We start from the raw sequence: 15622 nt of genomic DNA on the forward strand, positions 1-15622 counted from the left end.
TTGCTTAGTATGGCCGATAAGGGATCACATTCCCACTGAGTTCATGTTTCATTATATCATTTCATTTTACAAGCACTCATAAAGCCTTTAATAGCCACACTCACTCAACATAGATAATGTATTGCAAGATACACTATTTATAGGACTCTAATTTTTTTTTTTTTAATATTCATATATCTCGATGGCCCTTGATAGAGCAAAATGAGGGAACACGATTCATTTAGCTGACCCAAAATAGTTGGAATAAAGTTTGGATGACGATGATGATGATTAGAGTGGTGCAACTAAGAACATGAATGTGTGTGTGTGCGTATATGCACGTGTGATATACACCTTATTTTGATTAAATTCTTGTTTATTGAAATGTTTTATAATTTCTTTCCTTAAAAATTTCCCCTTGATTGTTCTCTTAAAAGCTGCATATCATGCTGTCTCATTATATTCACTCGGATATCAACATCTAGTTATTATTTATTTGTTAAAGAAGGACTATAGTTGCTCTTTCATTAGAATTGGGATAACAATCTCATTATCCAGAGGATCTTTTATTTATTGACTAAAGCTTTACATAGATTAAAAGTTGGCCAAATTTTTGCAAATCGTTGGGGAATTCATAATATCTCATGACATTTCGAGCTACGGTTGTCACCATACCAAGGTTGCTTGCTATCCAAACTTGACTCAGCTCGTAATGAGCAGAATTTTTGTCTCAATAAGCTAAGCCAAGATGAACAGGCAGGCTTGTTTATTAAACATGCTAATCTTAATGTAAGACAAGCTTGGCTCGAGCTCAATATTGAGCTTGTTCAATGTATATGAAAACATCTCTTTTGCTACCGCAATATATTAGATATTCAAAATTGCCACATTTCTTTTCAGTTTATGAGAATTGCCAACAAGTTTCCTTTAAGTCTTTGATTTCTACCACTTTTTTATTTCTTTTTTTAATTGACTTCCAAAACTAACTGTGGTGATTATCTCAGCAGATTATTTGTCATCTTTCTCTCAGTTCAAAATATAAAAGGTCCTCCTCTCTTTTTCCATATTTCACAAGAAAAGGCATGCTGTCTTTCAACCTAAACTTCTGGAACCCTTCTCTCAACCTAGAAGCCCAAGGTATTTGGCTGCTTGGAGAGAAACAGATAGTGGGTAAATAAGAGAATCGAGGATTCTTAGGTTTAAAGAGAATGAGGGTGCAGAAACCATAGACTCTGGATTCATGACGAGAGAGACCTAAAGGCTTGCTGGGTTTGGGCAGAGAGAGAACATGGTTTTTTGTGGTCCGGTGAGAGCGAGGAAGAACCATAGTTGCCAGGGTTTCCTAACCTAGGTGGATATGTTCTCTAGAATCTTGCCCTAGTGCTCCAGGAAAAGGATCTTCAGACGATTTTGATTTTTAAATATTGGGATTGCGATTCCCATTGTCAAGGATCTCGATCCCACTCTTAGAGATCTTGATCCTCACCTTAAAGACCAAGTTACCGACCAAGTTACCGAGTGATGATTTTCTTTAGTTATATCCAGCTAGCAAAGCAATTATAAATTTGATATAGGTACGTTTGCTTGGTGACTAAAAATAAAGAAGAGTAAATATAGTCTTAGATTATATATTCTCTTAAAGTTCGTGAGCAAGATCCCCAAAAGTTTGAGATTAAAAGCCCAAAAGGTGGGGATCGAAATCCCTAACATTTTGGGGATCATGATGTTTAAAATATGTATTTTTGGAACAATACTTCCAAACATAAGGGTTTTCTAGCCTTTCATGATCCACCGTTCCCAATACTGATGGCTCCTGATCCATCAACTATGGGAAGAGCACATTGTGTTGGGGAAGGGGAAATTTTGGAAATAAATAAGAAGACTTTCTACTACAACCATATCGGGTTTCTAGACCCTACAATTGGCTACCACCACCAAAAGTCACCATCAAGCTTAATTTCAACGGCTGTGCCTTGGGGAACCCCGGCCTAGCTGGAGCCGGAGGAGCTTTCCGTGACCATGGTGGAAACATTCTGGGCACCTATTCCGAGTATTTAGGCCATGTAGATTCTCAGTACGCTGAATCCATGGCTCTACTTTTGGGACTCAAAAGATTCGACTCTTCTTGGAGAACACACTTGTCAGTGGAGGGGGACACCCAAAATATCATTTCTTGGGCCGCTAGGAATTCACCGCCTCCATGGTACCTATCCATTATATTTGATGAAATTGATTACACTTGCGGGGATATGGTCGTCTCATGGAAGCATTATTGGAGGACGTCGAACGAGCTTGCATATCTTCTGGCTAAAGATGGAGCCACTGTCCAAGCAGATACCCCAACATGAACGCAACTTTCCAAACTTTTGTAACTGGTCCATCTCCTTTTTTGCTCTAGACCACTGTGGGTATTTGTATTTTGATTCCCTTCCTGAACTTTGCTTGTAATCGGGCCAATCTATAAGCCTGAATTTTTTGTATAGGGCTTGAATTTTTGTATAGGGTCACTGTCTTTTGGCCTATCTCTTGGCCCAAGAAACCTGGCTTGTGGGCGTTCTCTATTTTTTCGGTCTAAGAAACCCGGCTTGTTGGAGCTCTCGGATCCTCCTCTTGTTCTCTGATACTCTGATAGCAATACAATTGTTAACTTCTCTCCAAAAAATGAGAAGACTTTCTAAAAAGCTGGGGATCTTGGTGGAAAGCTAACATAAACTTGAAGGGAAGGTCACACTTTTGGTATTATAGCAACTATGGTGCAGAAGTGATAGCAGTCAAACATAACTCTATTATGTGAAATTCAATTGAAAAAAAGTAAAAGTTACTCAAGCTTTTGAGGCCGATCCTCCAATCTTTGTACTCGGTGCAAATTGTGGCCTCCAAACTTTGTAGAAAATTGTCCTAAAACAACCTAAATGGAAACTTTCCAAACCAGATTTGGTTGAGTACAACTCTAATCGATCCGAGCTCTTGAAAATTTTGGGTGAAATGTAAATCCAATAAAAATCTCATGAGATCGAGATTTTTAATAAAAATCCCATGAGTTAATATTTTTCGTAAGCCTATTATTCAATGGATAACTCAAAAATAGGCTTAGCGAACAATTCTCAATGAGAATCGGCAAACCCTTATTAAGAAATCATAGCTTTTTGAATTCAGCCAAAACCTAAGTCAGAATCTTTGATCTTTCAAATCCCCAAAATATGTGGCTTTTTTTGTGAACTCCATCCTTGATAGATCATTAAAAATTGTGGATCCACACGAAATTTGGGCCAAAAAAGATGCTTCAATGGTGAAGATTTGAGAAAAAAAGGGGGTCAGATTTCTTGCCAACCTCGTTGAGTTCTGAATGACTAGTCCATCGAGAACTCGCCAAATTCTACAATGGTTACCCAAGTTTCTATAGTAACTAGGTGGGCGTTGTTGCAATACATATGCCTCCTAAGTTGCTGGTGTACCGGGTGCTGAGCCCCAGTGACTGTTGTAAGTTTGAATGGGCCAGCCCAAGTTGGCTAACACTAGTCTCATCTCATCTGTATCGGGAAAGACTGCTTTATTGTTTGTTTTGCTACTAAAATCGGAATCCCCTTGTTTAATTTGTGTGCTATATGAAAAACGGTTACTGCTTACTGGCTTAACTACTTCAGTTTTTTTTTGTTTTCAGCTGACATGTCAACCCGAAATTGAATATCTTTTTATTAATTACATCCTTGAGTTCAGGAGTTAATGAGGAAAATAATGTGTTTTTGAGATTTTACTTTTTCATTGCGTTTCATTGGTACTGTTTTGTTTCTTTTTTGCAAATCAATTCCAGTACGATGTTTATTTTATTACTTTTTCCTGCAGACTTTGAAGTGTTTGGTAATTTATAAAGAGATTTAAGAAAGACATGGGATGGAGATTCATCCGTGATTCTCATACTTCTTTCAAGCAGCTTGCTAAGGATGCATGGTGCTATATTGTCGTTGTTCCTACATTTATCTCCCTCATGCATATCACAGAAACCTATGCCTTTTCAACAGAACTGGTTAGTTGTTTTCCTTGTGATTTTTGCTGGCATGAAATTTAACCCTTTTGGTTGCTTTCTTTCATCATGTATCGACTGTGAACTATGTCATGCTGATAACATCTTGCTACTATGAACGCGAATTTATTGTGTTTAGTCTAATTTCCTGATGGGTCAAATTCAACGACCAACATGATTCTATTATTGAATGACACATATTTGACTCCAAATATGGATAATAGCTTTATTTGGAATCTTACCCCTTAGGGAGATTTTTCGGTTAAATCAACCTACAATCTATTATTTTCTGATCGTTGGATGTTGGTTTATTCAAGACTAAGAAATTGCATGTCCCTCTTAAAGTGCAATTATTCTTATGGATCATGTGCCAAGATAAATTAGCAACTGTTGACAACTTGAAAAAGAGGGGGTTTATTATCACCAGTGTATGTATCCTATACAAAGACAGTGATGAAACTTCGCAGCATCTTTTCCTCTCATGTCTTTTTGTTACATATCTTTGGGATTGGGCTCGGCAGTGCCTGTCATTACCTTTGCCCCATATTGTCAGAGCTCTTCTTGACCAATGGATCACACTTGATATTTCAAAGATGTGAACTATTATTTGGATATCTATTTGGGTTAGCCTTCTTTGGAGTGTGTGGAAGGAAAAAAATAGAAGAGTCACTAATAGTATAAGTACAGATTTGTCTACATTAAAATCGAATATTTTGGCAGTTGCAGCTAATTGGTTCATTACACGTAAGGATAATGGCTTTATTACTAAAAGTCTTATCATTAGCAATCCCTTGGCAGCGATGACTATGAGTGTGACCACCAACGCTCGTAGTGAGGTTGTTTAGATACCACCACCAGTGAATTCTTTCAAACTTAATTTTGATAGAAGTTCACTTGGCAATCTAGGGCCAACTGGCTATAGTGGTCTCATCAAAAATAATTTGGGTCACATCATATTTTTTTATTCGGATCCTTGTAGTATCATAGCAACAAATGAGGGGGCAACACGAGGTTTATTAGAAGGTTTAAAATTTCTATGTACTTTGGAAGGAGACTATTACTATTATACTTTTAATTTTTGTTTTAATTTTGTATGGTTTGAATTTTGATATTTTGAACAAATTTATTTTCAATGTGCGATATGTTATATGCATGTATATTGAAAAGTATGTTACAATCCAAATTTTTTTACTTGGGCTCTATGTAGACCAATGAAAGTTAGATTTCACAATTGAAGGATTTTATGAGCTGGATGGATGAAACACAATATAATAGTTTTTCAAAAAAAAAAATTGTAAAAGAGAATCCTCGACAAAAGACCTTTACATACTTGTATGGTTAATTAGAATCATGTGTGCACTGGTCTCTCTAGGTACTAATCGGAGTCTTATGTTAATGGCTTTTCCCTGACCCTGCCATTATTCCGCTTTGACCTGATTCATTTTTTTAGCTTTGATTCCAACCCACTAGAATCAAACATGACCACTAGAAGTCATGTTAAAGCAGTGCAATCAAGTCTCCACTTCATAGTTACATGGTCTATAAGGGCAATCAGAGTCATGCGAGCAATTTGCATGGTGTAATAGGAAGCATGCTCATCATGTGCACTTCTATATTATAGAATAGTCGCAATTTGCATGGTGTAATAGGAAGCATGCTCATCATGTGCACTTCTATATTATAGAATAGTCGCATCAGGATGTAAATTATAAAAAGGTTTTAGGATCTACGTTGGATTAAAGCCATGCAAGGCTTAATTCAATCACACTCATGCAATAGTCACTCTGTAAGGCCCAGGGGTCTAATTCCCCATATAGCATTTGAGATAATTTTTTATAGACCAACATATTTTTGGGTATGACTAGTGTGGGACTAATGAGAGCTATTTCTTTGAAGTTCCGCCTGTTGTGGGTAGAAGGACTTTTACAGAATTAAAGATTTGTCTATGGTATAAAGAGAGATGGGAATTTGAAGGAGATTATGATAGGCGATTTAAACAAGGAAAATGGTGTCGCAGTCCCATCAAAATAACTGAAGCCTCATCTAATAACTCGTCGAGAATTGTAATTCAAGCATTGGGAGACCTTTACTTCGATCATCTTGACTTGAACATTATAGTTGTAATTCAAGGATTGGGAAACTCTAAAAGATACTGTTTATTTTAACAAATAATTTATACCATTTATTTCATCCTAAAAATAAGTATCCAAATATCTGTAAGATCTGTACTATTTTTTTAGTTTCAAATTTTATTGTCGGTGTTGGAAATTAATTTTAGAACTATCATGGATATTTGTGTTATTAAAAGTGCTCCCTAGTCAAGGATTTGGGGTGAGGCTCTATTTTGTTTTCATAGAACCTAAGCTTTATAGAAACTTCATCTTTATTTATATATATATATCAAGATTTCTTAGAAATATTAATTTAAATATGAGATTTAGATGGCATACTAGATTGGAGAGGAACTCATCCAAGAAGAATATCGGAAGGAGGCTCAACATTAACTACAAAAATGGTGATTTGACTCCATAAAAGATTCGTAACATCCTTATGATGTGTTGTAACTTTCGTGCGGTAGTGTTTTTGCTGCATTAGGGCTCTAAGCCACGCACATAGAAAGAGACTAAATACAAAGATGTACTATATTAATGTGTCCATGTCAAAGATGCATTTATGAGCATATAAGTAAGGGGAAAGGTTTCTATACTTCCCCTATAGCATAGAATATCTATGCTTTTTTTACCATTCAGCTTTTTAATTTTGATCAAAAGAGCCATCTACTTTTTTATTTTAGATCCGAAGTCTCAAAGTATTTTATTTTTAATTTTTTTTTTATACAAATTGTATGAATATGAAATTTGGTATGTGCCATATTCTTATTGGGGTACGCCTATAAAAACTATTAAAAATAATTTTTCGATAAAATATAATGATCAAAATACCCCTTGAAGCTCTTATGGGTATTTTGATTATTTTATTTTACTGAAAATATTTTTTTTATATTTTTCACTAGTACGAGTTTAATAGAGGATTGGATGTACAAAGTTTGGTGTCAAAATCGTTTATAGAAAAAAATTAAAAATAAAATAGTGGAGAGAAGTGACATTATGATTGAAACAATTTTAACCCTCCACGGTTGAATAAGAAGAAATATATAAGTTTTATACAGTAAAGGAAGCATAAAAAACTTACCCGTAAATAAGACCTAGTGGATTACTTAGAACCTAAGATGATTGCTATAGAGAGGAATGGCAACAGGCTAGACGTGGGCCATGCTAGCCTTGGATCTAGCTTGACACTGGTCCCCATAAGGCCATCCTAGTACGAATTGGGCTACCAGGGTCTGGGCTAGTCTGGGCTAAATATAATCAAAGGGGAAAAAAAGACAAGGAAAAGAGGGCCATCCTGGCTGAACAAGGCCAGTCCTGTCATGACGTAGGCCCGGGCCTGGTCCAGGGTGGTGGTGGCCTCGCCTGGCCGCGGTCCACATTTCTCTGAAACACTAGTATTAAAAAAGAAAAAAGGTGCACAAATTGCAAATTTTGTTTTTAGTGTAACCACTAGTTGCAAGCTATTGATTCAATAAAACCAAAGCCAATTATTGACTAAAAAACTAATTCTGAAAATAACCTTGACAAAGAAAGAATTTTACTTCGAGAAGTAAAAAATGGAAATGGAACCATATTGATTTGTTGAGGCATTAGAAAATGATTGATAAAAAGCTTTTAGAAGAGGTGTAATATAAAAAGAAGGGGAGGTTATTTGAGAACGAAAACAAAGTAAAATAAAGAAACTATGTATAAGGGAATGGGGCTGGGGCCTTCGTCGGTAGGACGTGGATGTCTTAATATAACTTCCCACCCTCCATTCCACTATTAACATGTAAAAAACGAAAAGAAAAAGAAATTTTACACGTATCTTTTTTTAATTTTATTTTTTTTTCCAAATCATTGAAGTAATGTTTGGATGATGATGAAGATGCTCCTCTTAAAGTTATTTTATTTAAAAAGTCTCTAAAATTTTATGTTATTACATTCGTATCCAATTTTTCATAGTTTTTTTTCAAAATGACGATACTACTGCACTTCAGATCTTGAAAATTTAATGCTTTGAATTATAATAGAACACTTGGTTTCTCTTAAAGGGTGTGGTTTCTATAAGGTTGCAACCTTAAACAATCTATTTAAGGTGCACCTTCAAATTTTATCGTAACATTGAATTTTGATGTAAAATATTCTTAAGATTATCTCAAAATCTATTTTCATATCTAATTATAAAATTTTAAACTCTAATAATGATTAAAATCAAGTAGATCTAATATATGAAATTTTTGAAAATAGACAGTCTAGATCATGTGTTGTAAGATGTACCATTTTTAGGACTCAAAATCCTTTTTGGAGTCATAGTCATTCATCTCCATGTCGAGATGATCAATTAGAGGGTTTTTTAATATTAAAACAACATTTTCTGATGGATTTTTGAGGTGCATCCGTAGTTCTACATTTGCAATCTTATACAAACTTTTCCCTTTTTTAAAAGGTTCAATAACACATCAGTTTTGCTCCTATAGAGGGCATGCGATGAATGAAAGAGAGGGAGGATTCTCACTTCTATGAGCTTCACCTCTCAAATTGAAAGTGTGGAGTTTTTGTACAAAGATGTACAAAAATGTACCATTATTTAGTAAAAATGTATAAACTTTAGCTCCAAATTCAAATTTTTGTACAAAGATGTACCATTATTTAGTAAAAAAAGTTTATATATGGTTAACACTTTAAAATGTAGAATTAAGGTGCACTTCTAAGATCTTTCGAAAAAAGGTAGTTTTGATGTTGAAAAACATCTAATTGGTCATCTCGACATCGAGATGTATAAATATGGAGAAAAAAAAAGGATTTCAAGCCTTCAAGATAGATAGTACATCTTGCAACACATTATCTTAGCCTGTCTATTTTCATGATTTTCATGCGTTTATAGATCAGTTGGATTTAAACTATTTTTAAAGTTTAAAATTTTATAAATAGACATAAGAGTAGATTCTCGTACCATCCTAAAAATTTTCGACACCAAAATTACATTTCATGAGAAAATTTGTGGATGTACCTTAATTTGATTGTTTAAGGTTGGGGCTATATGGAAACCAGACTCTTACTTAATTTAAAGACATTATAAAATGAACACCTTAAATAAGTGAAGGGCACCTCCAAACCTATTGAAAGATGCAGTCTTAGACTGAAAATCTATTTTCTCCCTTATGAACTAATGGTGACCAAATATGTAATAATGGTCTGACAATATATTATCACCCCCTAATTATAAGTTTTAAAGCTAAAAAAATAACCACCTTTGAAAATGAGTATGATTATTATGCTCCCCTGTACGTTTACTTCCTCACTCAAAACACAGAAGGAATTTTTTGGTCTAAAATCTTGGGAACTAAATAAAAATTACAAGACGATTATTTTAAAAATAAAAAATTTGAATTTTGAATTTTTTGGTCTAAAATCTTGGGAACTAAATAAAAATTACAAGATGATTATTTTGAAATAAAAAATTTGAATTTTGAGTTTCTAGACACTTAGATCTAGGCCTTAAAAAATTGGACAGCCACTATTCAATCATGAGGTGTTAATTTTTCTTGTACATAGAAAATTTGTTTTAAGAATTCTTTTCACTGTAATAGGTTGTAATACGTTGTAGAGATTACATCCCAAAATTTCAGATGTTCTATGCGTAGTTTATAAGATTCAATTCCACGTTTTCATAATCAAAATCTTTTTTTCTCTAGATCTTAATGATACAACAAGGGCGTTACATTGTTTTTTCACCCTTAATTTAGCATTTCAATGTTAAGGTATTGGGCCACTGCTCTTGTTTTTCTTCTGCACGAGATTTAAAATTGGCTTCTACAGAAATGGAGGCTTCTCCCCATGCGAACTTCTTCTCCTCTCTCAAACAGGTAACGAGAAAACTCCTCTTCTTCCTTGGTTTATGCTTCTCAGAATGATGGAGATGGTTCACTCTAATAAGCAAATAAAACTCTCAATTATTTGTTGTTTTGTTGCTCAAATTTGATTGCAGGTGGAGAGAAGGATAGCATCAGAAGACAAATCCAAAGAAAACCCAATCCCCCAAATTCACAGCTTTCCTCCAAGCTCTGAATATGACACAGGGTTCAGTTCAGTCATTCATATCCAGTACCCAGCGGAAACCTTAATACCACAAGGAGGAAGCCAGAGCCAACCACCTTTGGAGTTTCTTTCTGATAATTCACCCTTGCCCAACAACTCGATAGATTTTTCGAACCATCAGGAAACCATTGGTGTCGAGAAGGAGGGCGGTGAGTTCAATGGAGATGATGGTGAGATTTGGGAACTCTGCGAACTTTTGGGCCTGGGGAAGGATGGTTTGTATAGTGAAGAGATTGATTGTTGGGGAATTTCTGGTGCTAAAATGAAGAGATTGAATGGTTGGGTGAAGTGCTTAATGAAAGATGGGTTTGAGAATGAGGAATTGAGGTTGGGTCATTTAATGGTGGCCAAGGCCGTGGCTTTATCCGGTGGTGCTTGTGAATTGGAGTTTCCACATTCAGTTGAGGAGCTATTACTCCAAGATCCCCCCCAATCTGTTCCTTGAATCGTTTTTTAATTCTCTCTCTCTCTCTCCCCATGACCACTCTGAACAGTAATTGTGAAAACCCTGTTGCATTGAACCTCAGCCATCCAATTCTCTCTCTTCTAAACTCCTCCCTTTCTCTCTCTCAATTGAAGCAGATCCATGCCCACATGATCACCTCCTCCCTCATCCTCAGCCCCTTTGCTGTGAGCCGCCTCATCAAAAGCCTCTCTCTCTCCCCTGTCCTCCTCCCTTATGCCTCCCGACTCTTCGACTACACTCCCTCTCCTGACCTCTTCTCCTTCAACACACTCATCAGAGCACTCTCCAATTCCCCTTACCCCTGCCACTCTCTCTCTCTCTTTGCCTCACGCTTCTGTCACCTCCGCCTCCTCCCAAACCATTACACCTTCTCTTTTCTTCTCCATGCTTGCTCCAAATTCTCTGGCCTACTTGAAGGAACCCAAATCCATACCCACACCCTAAAGCACGGGTTCACCCCCAACAATCTCTATGTGAGCAACACACTCCTCCACATGTATGTAGCATGTGATCGGCTCTGGGATGCTTGCCAAGTATTTGAAGAGTGCCCTCATAGGGACCTCATCTCTTGGAACTCAATGATCGCAGCCTATGTTCAGTCTGGTGATATGAGTCATGCTCAGTTGCTCTTTGACAAGATGCCAGTGAGGGATGTTGTTTCATGGGGCACGCTCATTTCTGGTTACACACATACAGAGAGGGCCAGTGATGCACTTTACCTCTTTCGAGAATTGTTGCTTGCCGGTGAGCCTGCACCCAATGAGTTTGTTCTGGTGAGTACACTCTCGGCATGTGCTGACTCTGTGGCGCTCGATCAGGGGAAGTGGATCCACACATACATTGCGAGCGACAAGAGAAGGAGTAAGAAGCTTGTTGTGAATGAAAGGGTGGTGGCCGCTCTTATTGATATGTATGCAAAATGTGGGGAGATAAGAACCGCCCTCCAAGTTTTTGAGGAGAGCACTAAGCAGACGGCCTCTCCTTGGAATGCTGCCATCAGCGGTCTTGCCACACATGGGTGTGCTAGTGATGCACTTGACCTTTTCTCACGGATGGAAATGGCAGGCATTGTCCCAAGAGATATAACTTTTGTTGCTGTGCTCAATGCATGCAGCCATGCAGGTTTGGTGGCTGAGGGGCAAAGGTATTTTGAGTTGATGAAGAATTCCTATGGCTTGGTACCCACAATTAAGCACTATGGTTGCATGGTGGACCTTTTAGGGCGTGCAGGCCTTCTGAAAGAGGCCAAAGGGCTCATATCGAAAATGCCCATGAAGCCTGATGCTGCTATATGGGGTGCTTTACTCAGCGCTTGTAGAATTCATGGGGATACAGTTTTGGCTGAACAAGTTGGAAGAGAGCTTATTGAGTGTGCTCCACTTCATACTGGTTGTCATGTTCTCTTGTCAAATATATATTCATCTTCTGGTCGATGGAGGGATGCGAAAGATGTGAGGGCCTTGATCGAACGCATTGGGGTGAAGAAGATTCCAGGTTGTACGTCCATAGAATTGAAGGGTGCATTTCATCAATTTCTTGTTGGTGATCGATCGCATCCCCAAACTAGGGAGATATACTCGTTCCTGGATGAAATGTTGAGTAGGTTGAGGTTAGCAGGCTATGTACCTGAGAGTACAGAGGTGTTGATGGACTTGGCTGAGGAAGATAAGGAGACTGCTCTTTCTTGGCATAGTGAGAAGTTGGCAATTGCTTTTGGGTTGATCAACACCCCACCGGGGACCCCAATTCGCATTGTGAAGAACCTTAGGGTTTGCTCAGACTGTCACAATGCCACAAAGTTCATTTCCAAGGTGTATGAACGAGAAATAGTTGTGAGGGATCGTGCTAGATTTCATCATTTCAAGGATGGATCTTGCTCTTGTAAGGAATATTGGTAGCAAATGAAAGAATCAGTGGAAGCTTCAGCAAAATGGTTCATTGGGCATACTTACCTACTTACTTTATTGAGATTTATACAATTCCATATACAGGGAGGAATATGGATAAACCAGTCAAGACCACACAGATTAAGTAATGCTCTACTTGAGCTGTAGCATATGGAGCCAAACAGCAGGGGGCATGCTCAGTTTTTTGTTTAGTTTTTGATGGATTGCCACATTGAGTTGCAGTCTTGGATCCCGCCCTTTGAAAAGCACCATACCTTTGAGAATATCATCATCGTCCGAGCCTTCTACAATTATTTGGGGTAAGCTAAATGAATTCCCTTTTGCCATTCTGATCTGTCGAGGGTCATATCCTCAGTCAGTCGATATCTATGTCACCATATCTTCTCTCACTACTTCCATCAATTCCCTTTAAGAATATCTAGAACCAAATAGATTCACAGTAACATCAGTCCAAAATATCATGCTAAAGCTTTTTGTATATACCGTTTTCAATTTCAGCTTTTTAGTGATTCCCAACATTTTAATGAAATGAATGGGAAAAATCTTTAAATTGGCTTGGGTCTCCTGTGTTGAGATATTTCCTATCCTATGATGCCTTTACCTTTTATTGAACTAAATGTACTAATTTTGCAACAATATCATTTGTTAATTGATTGTGACGGAGTGGACTGCTGAGATTATCTTTTCATTTTATTTCTTTTGGTGGCTCATTAGAGTGAAAAGGTGTAACATCTGTTTTCTGCAAATAAATTGAGTCCAAACCATTTCTGTGCAATCTGAATAAGAAGCACCATCTGTGTGCAAATTTTGACTGCTGGAGAAGCTCCTCCCCCTGCCCTGGATAATGGTCACCGTACGCTGCAGTCAATGACTATATGAGCAACTGATATCTTGCGACATGATAAATTATTGAAACCTGAAAATAATTTGTTTGCTATATTTAGAACATATGTATATTAATTAGTTTCAAGGGGAAAATAGATGAGGAGCTTAAATTTTGTTGGGTGTGAAGGAATCATGTGCTGGAAATTATACACTGTTTTAAGTAACAATCACATGACTGGTAGTTGTACACTGTTTCTTGGTAGTTCTCTTTTCTCTTGGTACAAAGCAGGATAATCTCTCTGTTTTTTTGTAGAACTTGAGCATTTGTGCTTCTTCTATCTACTGGTACTTCTCTTATCGGCTGCCTGCTCTTTTCTCGAAGTTGAGTGGTTATTTTCTTGCATCTACATATCTATACAAGTTAACAATCTCACAGCTATTTGAATTGCTCCTAATCTTGTCATTTATAATAGGATAGGTGATTGTCACTTCTCTAACAAAATTGAGCATTTGTGCTTTTCTTATCTACTGGTACTTCTCTTATCAGCTGCCTGCTCTTTTCTCGAAGTTGAGTGGTTATTTTCTTGCATCTACATATCTATAAAAGTTAACGATCTCACAGCTATTTGAATTGCTCCTAATCTTGTCATTTATGATAGGATAGGTGATTGTCATTTCTCTAACAAAATTTCATAGCTGGTCTTATCTCCTCACCTGATATCCTGTGCGCAGGAACCAACTGATTTGTTCACTAAGGCCATGTCTTGTGATCATTGTCAGTGTTATTTTTCAATTAACATTTCATTGAAGAGTTATCTTTCATTGTTCGAGTAACAAGCTCTCCCCGTTGGATTTACATTTCATTGAAGAGTTATCTTTCATTGTTCGAGTAACAAGCTCTCCCTGTTGGGTTTCAGCACAGTACCATCCAACAAAATATTGACATCTTGTTACAATGTGTATGTATATATGCAACAAATGCTTCTCTATGAGTTTTTGGAATGGATCTGTCTGTAATTCTGTATACTTTGCAGTAGGCTTCTTTTGTTGATCTATTTTAAGCACATTTTAGTACTTCTATCCCGAATTATTTGTGTATAACGACAACACTGAAGTTGCATGATTTGGTATTATTCATTTTTTGCAACTCTCCTGCTGTTAGACTCTCAATCAGTTTCTTTCATTTGTTTGAGCTTCCAGATGATATTCAATTGCCTCTGAAACGTGGGTTTCCAGATCACCAATTTAGCCTACTTAGTTCAATTTTTTTCTTCTTATGCCCAGTTTGTAAATAACAGAAGAGGCGCACATTTGTACTTCAAGAGTGTAGGCTCAATGCTCGACTTTGGATATTGGTAGGGCCTCTTTTAGTAATAAGCTCAAAAGCATTTTGGAATCTACTGGATGGGAGCAGTTAACCTATCATCACTACTCTTACATTTGAGGTTGCTTGACAACGATGTCTTTTGCGAGCAACTTTCTATGGATTTGAGTTTTGTGGAAAAAAGAACTGTTTTGTGTATGCCCATGTTCAATGTTGTTTGGGTTTGGAATGGTGTAAAGGGTCTTGAAAAGTTGGTATCCTGTACTTTGGTTGAGCGGGATGAGCGAGCTCAGGATGGATCTCTCTTTCTTGATTACTGGTCAATTGCAGAAAACTGGTACACTACAATGGCATCTGGAGTGTTTGTGATGCAACATAAATGTATGATTTTGATTTTTAGGGATTCACTCACGAATATGCACTTTTGTACCGGTATTGACAAGGAATCTGAAATTCTTTTCCAATTAACATAGTTCAAAGAAAGTACTTGTGGTTCTGACATGCACATTTTCACTTTTCTCGTCCTTTATTTTGATATTTTGCTTCATAGGTATGGTAGATTGGGAATTCAACTGTTAAAAATCGGAGTACTTTTCTGGATTGTATATATGGTTTGCTTTTCCTATCTCGTTTCATTTCCATTCTTGATACTCATCTATCTTACTTCCTCTGTTGCGAGACAATTGAAAAATAATGCTCTACAATTTCCAATTTGCTTCTTTCTTTTTTTTTTCCTTTTTCAATTTCTTCCAACACGTCTCACTGTCTACAATGTGATCTTTTAATTGGGACTAGCATAGAGTCATTATCCTTTTGAGCGCTTTAGACATTCCGAGTGGAGTTTCCTTTATATGGAGTATTTAGCGAACCACTAGGCTTCTTAATCTGATCCCATTTTTTGGTTCAACA

General features: G+C 36.9%; 1 non-coding gene across 7 annotated transcripts; it reads left to right on the forward strand.

Moving 5' to 3' along the window:
• The first annotated feature begins 9673 nt into the window (after positions 1–9673).
• LOC110007194 (hypothetical protein) lies at positions 9674–15196 on the forward strand. 7 transcript variants are annotated; one of them, XR_016046107.1, is made up of 4 exons: positions 9674–9959; positions 10082–12863; positions 14122–14348; positions 14590–15196. It is a non-coding gene; the product is annotated as a hypothetical protein (transcript). The 7 variants fall into 7 exon arrangements; XR_016046105.1 differs by having other exon boundaries at positions 14674–15196; XR_016046106.1 differs by lacking the exon at positions 14122–14348.
• The last annotated feature ends 426 nt before the right edge of the window (positions 15197–15622 follow it).

The sequence above is a fragment of the Amborella trichopoda genome, chromosome 12 (genome assembly GCF_054954075.1).
Source record: "Amborella trichopoda isolate Santa Cruz 75 chromosome 12, AtrichopodaSantaCruz75HAP2 v2.0, whole genome shotgun sequence".
Taxonomy (NCBI): domain Eukaryota; kingdom Viridiplantae; phylum Streptophyta; class Magnoliopsida; order Amborellales; family Amborellaceae; genus Amborella; species Amborella trichopoda.